Here is a 9,363-nt window from a genome sequence, read left to right as displayed (position 1 = left end):
CATTTGACTCATTCCCCCCCAACTGACAGCATGAGAGCACTATTCAGTATAAACAAAACCACAGGTAAAACACATCCTCTATTAACAGGCATAGCTGTGACTTATTTGAGAACTGGGAAACTAGCCATTTTTCTATCCTGCCCTATGCTCATTAAACATAAGCTTAAGAAAGGAAGTTTCAAGGCTACGCTGAATTCATTTGTAAGTGTTTTCTGGTCTGGGCTTTTTTTTCCCTCCTTTCCTTTAGACCATCAATAAAACATTAGTTGTGAATGGCTGATTTGTTCCAGTTCCAGCAGGTACACTCCAGGCTCACTGCAAAGCTTTTCATTTTGAAAACGTTTTTGACATAACATTGCTATGTTACCATCTGCCTGAGTGACAAATCTCAGATAAACAGCTTTATTGGGACACTCTCTGTCCCTTAACACACAATCTATGCTAAACTTCCAGGGGCAGTTTTAAATATCTTAAGACCAAAAACAAACACTACAACTTGCACTGTATGGAATATATTCAAAGGTTATACTAGCATATACAGTATGAGAGGCCCATACAGAGAAAGGCAAGTGAAAAATAGAGACTGTATTTATTATTTATTAAGAATGAGAAAAAAAAAAACAACCAGCCTCTAATCCAAGCCATGCTGTTTTTCCATCTCATGATGAACGTCATAACGAGCTGCAAGGACAGAAGAGGAATGGAAGAAGGGAGTTCTTTCCCTTGGAGGTGGGGTAGGAGTCTGAAAGGTTTCTGTACTTCATAGCATATGCTGAAAGAGCAAAGGTCCTTTACTGCCATCACCTGGAATAAATGCAACCAGAAAAAGAAACTTCCTCTTCAAGCAATACAGTCAAAACTCATTAAGTTATGTGCTGTTATGCAGATACAATGACAACATAGGCTTAGTTCCTCATGAGAGTAGTCAGAGAAGCAGTGAAATTAGAAAATGGTATCTCTCAAGAGAAACGGATATATCTTCATTTAACATCTGCACAACGAAACCAAGCATGATCTCTACAAAACACAGATACCATTCTACATCCCAGCAGGGCCAGGGCTTCCACACCTGAATTACACCTGCAGTTAGCAAGGCAGTAAGAAAACAAAGTAAGACTCCAGAAGATTTAGGAGAAAATGTAAGAGTGTAAAGCAGAATCAACAGGTGGGGCTCTCAAATGTCTATTTGTTGATTATGGTAAAATTTAGCTAAATATTATCAACTTCCTTTGTGTTCCATGCTGACACCAAAATACATGCAGATGATGTTTGGAGAGAAACAGACACAAAACAATGTTCTAATCCACATATATATGTAATTTGTCTGCTTTTCAGTAGAGCCGATATGGGAAAATATCTTGCAGCTCTTGATGTGACAGACATTACTACAGCTGAAACCAACAAAGGAACACAAGAGACGATGATCACTGAATGTCCCTCATCCTCCACTACATAATCATTCAGAAGTAGACTGATCTGCTAGATACTGAAGAACTCTTACACTGAGAAACTAGTAAGAGCTTCCCTACTTAAACAGGCACCTTAAAGCATTCTTTGGATCAAAAATAAAGATTAATCCAGTAGCTTTGAATCACTTCTCAAAGATTTTTGTATCCATTTTTTAAATTCACTGGAGTGATTTAGCTCTAAAAAATACTCAGATGGTATGTGGAGAAGCTCTATGTTGTCTGCTGTTCATGTATATCATTAAGGAGTTTTAAGACTCTCAAAATAATACAGGAAAGACTATCCATAATTATTTGAATGAAGTCTGTGCTGTCAGAGGGAAAAGACTTCCATAAGCCTGATGTTCAATAAATTGTCTTTTCTTATTCAAGAATGTAAAGAAAAGAAAAGTGTCACTAAAAATGCCAATGTTGCATTTCAAAGTCTGAAAGGATGAGATTTCAGAAATGCTGCAAATTCAGAGCAGAAAACTCAAAATATTGGTGTAATACATTTCCCTATTTCCCTAAGTGTGCATTAACTTAACAAGGGGGAAAAGACGCACAAGAACTGGCACTTTGATGGTTCTTGAACACCTGGCAAAAGCTGTCAGCTGCAGCTTTGATTTGAATAAGCAGCAAACAGGTTAGCGATCTGTATTCACCCAAGTTTTGTGGATGCAACACTAGTTAAAAACCTAGGCATAAAATTCCTCAGCTGGTATAGATATGCATGGTTCTTTCATATGAGATATCTATTCTTAATGTTTCATTATGTCCTTTTTTCAAATCAAGTCAGAAAGAGAAGTAGAGTGAAGGCCAAAAATGAAAATCAAATCAAAATATATACATGCTCAATTCAAGTTTTAATTAAATCCTTGTGTCCATCTTTTGAAAATGTTTCTTAGCTGTAATACCCATCCCAGGTCAAAAGTAACAGGCAACACAGACAGAAAATGAGCATATTAAATATATTACCTGAGAGAAATCAGAATAGGAAGCATAAGAATAGAAATGCAGCTCTGCAGGGCTGGAGTGTGAAGAGTACATGCTCTACAAGAAGAGGACAGCTTGTGGCAGCACACCTGAAATATCAGTCTTGTGAGGAGGTATGCTACACTACAAACTCACTGCTTGCACACAGAAATATTTTCAAATGCACTTTTGAGCACTTACCTTGACAAAAGCCATTTAACATTTGTCCCATGACCAACTATGAAATACAGGAATTTGTCCCAAAAGAGAATCCCCAGTGAAGACAAATTTCAAAAATAAAGTAAAATGCCAACACTAACTATGAAAACCAGCAAATACAAAAACATAAGCATAACCACTAATTTGAGTTTTGTGTGCATCTCCTTAGCTTAAATAAGAAGCAAAGCACCTAAGGGAAGGATTTCAAAATCTGCTAAAGACTTTAGAAGCCCATATCCCATGGGAACTCACAGATTTAAAGATTATTATGCTATTAATATAGGGTTTATTTTGTTCAAGGTCCTGTTGGACCAGCAGGATTAAATTTCAACTCCTGCCTTTGCCACATATACGTAGAAGCAAAGAATCATGGAATAATGCAGGTTGGAAGATACCTTTGGAAATCATGTAGTCCAAGCCCCTGCTCAAAGTAGGGCCACTTCTGAAGTTAGAGCAGATTGCTCAGGGCCTGATCCAGCCAAGTTTTGGAAAGCTCCAAGGTTGAATATTCTGTATGCCCTGCAGGTAACTTGTTTCACCTTTGGGAGGTCATTCAAACAATCTGACTCCCACCTGTAAACTGGGTAAGGACACAACATTACTTCAAGCAGTTGTATGGGAATACATTCAGTGCCTGTGACACATGCTTACCTTGACTAGGAGATCTACATACACACGTAAGCAATGTCTCTAACTCCCATGCATTTGAATATCTCACTGCTAATATTTAAGGACTTGGGAAAGTAATTTTAAAAGGTTATGGGCATCAAATACTTCTGGAAGGCAACTCTGATTTAAAGATCCATTTTGGAATAATTTGAATAGTGCAATTTTCAAAACTATAAGAGAAACTGGAATTACCTGCTTTATGAAGCTCTACAATATTTTTTTTTTTAAAAGATAATAAAAGCTTCTTGAGAGGAACTGTCCACTACCTTGTTTTTGCACAGCACGCTGCAGAACAAACCTTTCCATTTTCCTGCCTTATTCCCATTTTAGCTCTCTTAGAGCTGCTATAAAACAAAATTGTAATAGTACCTTTTAATAAACCAATTCAGACTTTATAGGTAATTGCTTTTCCCATAGAGTGACCCTCCCTCAGTTCAGGCACAGCTGCGGAGTGCCAAGCAACAACAACTTCAGCCTAAAACATTTCCTGAGAAATTTTCTTTGGATGAAGTTAATGGCCCTGAGTCTTGCCTCAGGCCATCAACCCTCTCAATCAGTCATTAATCCCCAGAAATTGCCCAGGGCCTCAATTGTTATTGCTTAAACACGCTAAATTAGGTTTTGAACAAATGAAGGTCAATATCAGGAAACAGAATTCAGTGAAAATTAAAGAAAATTCTGAGAAGTATATAATAGGTCTGAATCAGTTCAAGGGATACAAGACTTGATCACAAGGTCTTCTGTGGTTACTGAGGTCAAGGCCAGAAGAGCAGGGAGTTTACCTCTAACTTCAGTGGGCTTTAGGTCAGATGCTTAATGCTCTAAACTCTCACTTCTGGCACAGGGTCAGGTCATAAAAGGTGTCTGTAATGTCAAAACACTGAAAACAAATTATAGTTGCACGATATTTTTAGTTATCCTGGGGTAGATGATGCGTTTCAAATACACTCTGTCACAGGACTCTACAGACACAGGAAATACTTCTTTCTAGACTTTCCAAGAGAAGAAGCATTTGGGAGCTACCTTTATGATGGATTTTGTTTGGTTCCCTCCTCCCACACACACACAAAAAAAAAGCATACTGCTCTTCAACATTACAAATTATATGCATGCTTCCTTGTAAAATTTGTTCTTTCCTTTCCCCTCTTCATTCCTCTAGCCCCATTACAGTAGTCATTACTGTTGCTAGTAAGCAATTATAATCAACTCTCCTAACCAGAAAACAAGTGCTTTACTTGCCAGCTTCCTTTAGGTTAGTTTGCTTTCTTGTGTGGCATAGTCAGCTGGCTATACCTGGCCTGTAGAGGAGTTTTCCTGCAAAGGTGAATCTTCAGTTCTACAAAACCAGCTGAGGTTGCACCATTAACACCATCCTCTCCCTCAGCTCCTGGGGAATTTATACATGAGTGCACACAGCAGCAGCATATGGGCTAAGGAGACTTAATGGACCAGAATCAGCTCAAATGCAGTGCATGTATCTAACAACAAGAAAGCAAAAGCTGTGCACAACATTCATAAGCCTAAGCCAAATAACACTTTTCTAGTTATGGACTTTGTTATACACCTGTGTAGATCTTACAGACAGTAACAGAGTAGAACTGCAGCAATTCAGAAGCTGTAAACATTGATAATAAATTGATGTTGTAGAAGTACAAAACACATCATGTAACATCTATAGAAAATGTCAATGTCATTTTATAGACCATTAAGTAACCAGTGAAACGTGCAAGTTAGTTAATGCCAAATAATTAGGTAAGCAGGACTTAATGGTGCCTTGAGTTGGTCACTTCAGTACATACAGGGTAACTAACAGGACAAAGAGGACAGATTTTCACACGCCTTCAGTATTTTCTATGTATTTTGGAAATGCTGTACAAGTAAACCTCCTTGGTTTTGCATGGCCCCTGCTAGAGCTCCTATGTGTTACCACAGTACCAATAAATCGCTACATTTACACAAGTAGATCCACTGGCTACCACTACAACATAAGCAAAGATTATGCCAAAAGGTTTGTCATTTTCTCCTAACGAATACATGCTTTTTGTTAGCAATACCTGACTTTCACAGCTTTCCAATGCAGTGTAACAGCACAGGAACTGTGTGGGTATCGGTCACACATGATCTGTATTGCAAAAAACAGCTCTTGCTACCTTTTATGAGCATCACAGACTGCCTGCCAGGCAACATGGCAGATAATAGGGTGTTTTTATCCTCATTCCCACTTTTGTCTCAGCTAAATAATACAGCAAACAGATAGGGACCCTTGTATCCTTAACAGTAAAACCATTCTGTTAAGAAAACCCAACATTTTTACTTCTCACTCAGATATTTAGATCTTGGGGACATCATATACTTTGTTTAAAATCTATCAGTGTCTATTGAGTTTCTTATTAAGCTAATATTATGCACTAACACACAGCAATAGAAAACTATATAAAAAACTATATATAAAGCAACATATTTTAATCTGTTTTTACTACTGCCTTATTCTGGACAATATGCTTACAACCAAAATCTGCAGCAGTTTACAATATTTTTTTTTTTTTGGCCTGCAGTAAATAAAGACTTGTAAAGGTAGTCGTATTTACTCTGCTATTACTGCTCACTAATACAGATCAGATCAAGCAATAGAGATCTATGTTTCCCGAGAAAACTTATGCCACCCTGAGCAAAAGCAAGCCAAACACAGCTGACTAGCTGCTCACCTATACCAAGGAAACAGGGATTGGCTGTTAGAGTACCATGCACACCTGTACAGACAAACCGGCCTCCCTCCTTCTGCAGTCTCTGGATGAGTGTCAGGAAGTTGTATCCAGAGTTAGCTACTGTTGTGGGAAACAGCCTCCCATAGCAGCAGGAGCCGCTACCCCGGCCCCAGCCCAATCCTGGCAGCATCAGGAGAACATCTGCTCAGGGGACCCCTTCCTTATGGAGGGCTGCTCCCTTCCTGAGCAGTCACCCAAGAGACACAAGGGCTGCTGCAGGGAGATGCAAGCATCCTCCTATGGCAATGGAGAAAGTCACTGCAAGTGCAGGTATAGTGGTCTTTTATCACAGGGGACTGGGAGAAGAACAGGCCAGCCTGAGAGCAAGAGAAGGAAACCCTTCCTCAGTCTTTGAAGATCCTCTGAGCACTCCCAACTCGCCTGCCTTACTGAGAATCCCCCTTCACCAGCAATCTCCAGCAGTCCACCATGACCCACTAGCCAGTTCTCACATCACTTCAAGCTTCACCGATTCCCTTGTGTTCTTCCCGTGGACCCTCAGAACTCCTACAAATCTCTTCATGGTCCTCCATGCCAGCTGCCCAAAGCTTCCTCTGATCTCCAGCCCCATATTTATCTTTCTCTGACCCCTGCCAGACCTAACTTCACCAAAACCTCCCAAAACATCTAAAGAAATATTGCATGTTTCTACAAAGAACTGGATGCACAAACTACCTAAATACACATATATGCATTTTTTTCATTCTTTTTTTTTTCTTTAAGTGAGCCATAATGGTTGAATTTGAAAAAACAGCATAAAAAATATATGGAAAAAAACCATAAAGAATTTGCCAAGATAAAACCTGCTATAGTCTTGGCCTACTTTTACACTCTTTTCCAAGTACCTACTATTGGCCATTCTCAGTCAGAAAACTGTCTTAGGTACGCAATTGGTCTGACATGCTTTTACAGTCATGGTCAAAAACAAGCAGGTGTTTATGAAAATCTTTAAAGACACTCATCTTTCATAAACAATTTTTTTCTCTGTTCTTCTTTTGCTTGACATTGTAAGAATTACTAATCCTGTACATCTGACTTCCAAAGCAGTTGTCATGGAAATTAAGGTGATCTTGCAAACTGTAAACATGATTTCCCTCTAAGAGCGTATAGGGAGAGAAACAAGAGGTCTTGTTTGAAAGTGAAAGAACAAATTCTGTTTTGAGCTAGACAGTCACATTTCATTCAATGGTAGACAGTAAGAGTCATAAGCCAGCAGAAACCATCATATCTCTACTGTAGAATTTATCTAAATTTACCTGCCTGACTACGTCCTCCCTCACCCTCCTCCCTGAATATTTTATAGTAATCTTAAAATCAGTTTGGATTTGCATCAGTAATTACTCAAAGACAACATTCATTTCTGCTTATTTCAAAAGTGTTAAATAAAAATAGACCTAAACTCACCTGCCACATATTCCAAAACTGCAGTGAGAAATGAGGAATTTCAGTATTAATCACATTAGAAGTAGGCAAGTGACAAAACAAACTAAAAAAATTATTTATCATTCCAATGCATACAGTTTCTGGCACAAACCTTCTTTTAAAATGTTGCCCTCAGTAATGTACTTGAGTAAAACAGACTGAAGTACTTAGAGCAGTTTTCACTCACCTCTTCCTGTGTGGCACCTCCTTCCTCAATGTTTGCATAGAGCTGGATTTTATGAAGTTATAACATGACTACTTTGCTGTCTAGTCTCAACGACAGCACTTAAAATACTAACATTTTTTTAAAAAACAACTACTCTCCCGCTTGTTGTCTGGAAGTTTCAAGGAGAAAAATGTGCCCTTAACTCATGTTCCCCCTGCCAAGAAAAAGTCAGGGCCTTTCAGCATCACCTCTTCAGAGGCAGGTTCTCTTCTCCATATTCCTAGTAACACCAAACAATGAGGACACAGAATAGGTGCAGCTGCATGGCTGATCTATGCTGGGGATTACCAGTAATTCCATATTGAACCCTGGATAAATTTGATGCTAACTAACCAACATTTCAGAGGAACAAGACAAGGAGCAAAAACCCATAAAGGCTTATGTATACATTTAAACCATGACCAGAACTACATACTGAAGATTTTAAATATTAACAGTTTTTAGCAGGAGCGTTGAATGCCCAAGTGTGCCCAACACCAAAGAAAGAAGTGTCCAGTCTAAGGCATGGGGCAGACAGTGTGTAATATAAAAATGAGAAATTCATATAAGCTATGTATTCAGGTATCGTAGATGTATATATGTAAGCCAAAACTGAAAGAATTTCATTAAAATGAGTACCTAAATTAATCCCCGAAGAAGTGATATGTACAGTTCTGTAAGTGCTTACTTGAAGCAAATGGCTTTGAGCTTTGTCTTTTGTTTAGGCCCAGATAAAGAGTAGCTGTTGATTTAATAAACTTCTGACAGAGGATCTCAATTCTCTGCATTATGTTCTCTTGCAAAACTTTCCACCACTTTGAAAACCCCCGTTATTTCATAGTTCTTCCACTCCACATGCAGAAAATTCCTCAAACTGACAATGTCCAAATTAAAACACTGCAAGGGCAGCCACTGAATCTATTTGCCCATTGGGATTTATACCTCATTACTCAATACAGTTTTATGTGCAGGTTGTGAGTAGCTAAAGTATCCACCTAGTCCCAGTTGGTTCTGCATTTATTGACTTCTCTTTCTTCAAACTCCTGATTAGCTAGAAGCATCAGAAGATTGTGTCGCCTCTTCATGGCTGCTCAGAAGAGAGGCTAATCAGAATTCTACCTACTATATCTATAGAAGCTCTACTTAACATTTTAGCTACTTAAGATTATTTATTGTTAGATTCTCAGCTCTCAGCTAAATGGCATCTCATCATACTTGTAAGATATTACTATCTTACAAAAGTTCAGCTCAAACTTCATACTTGTGATAGAAAACAAAAGCTTTTGCTTTCAAAATTGCTATTTTCTATTTGCTTCTGTATTTTAAGCTTCAAAACCTGCTAGCTACAGACTCAAAACTGCAGGTATTTGCAGTCTTAAGTTTTTTGGTTGGTTGTATTTCATTTTGGTTCTTTTTAACAAGTAATTAATTGCTAATAGCCGAGTTTCAAAAAGAAGAGTGGTCCATCTCCATTTTTTATAGATGCCACTGCCAAGATTTGAAGGCAGATGCTAGAAGCAGAGCAACTTTGAAAATCAGGACACCTAATTAGGCATGAAAATGAGATTTGGGAACTACATTTCATGCATTTCAGTTCTGAAATCTTGGAAAAAAAATTCACTAGTATATCATCAAATTAACTTCACATCAAGGTTCTGCTGTC

The sequence above is a fragment of the Aquila chrysaetos genome, chromosome 1 (genome assembly GCF_900496995.4).
Source record: "Aquila chrysaetos chrysaetos chromosome 1, bAquChr1.4, whole genome shotgun sequence".
NCBI classification, from domain to species: Eukaryota; Metazoa; Chordata; class Aves; order Accipitriformes; family Accipitridae; genus Aquila; species Aquila chrysaetos.
Note: the sequence above shows the minus strand (reverse complement) of the source record.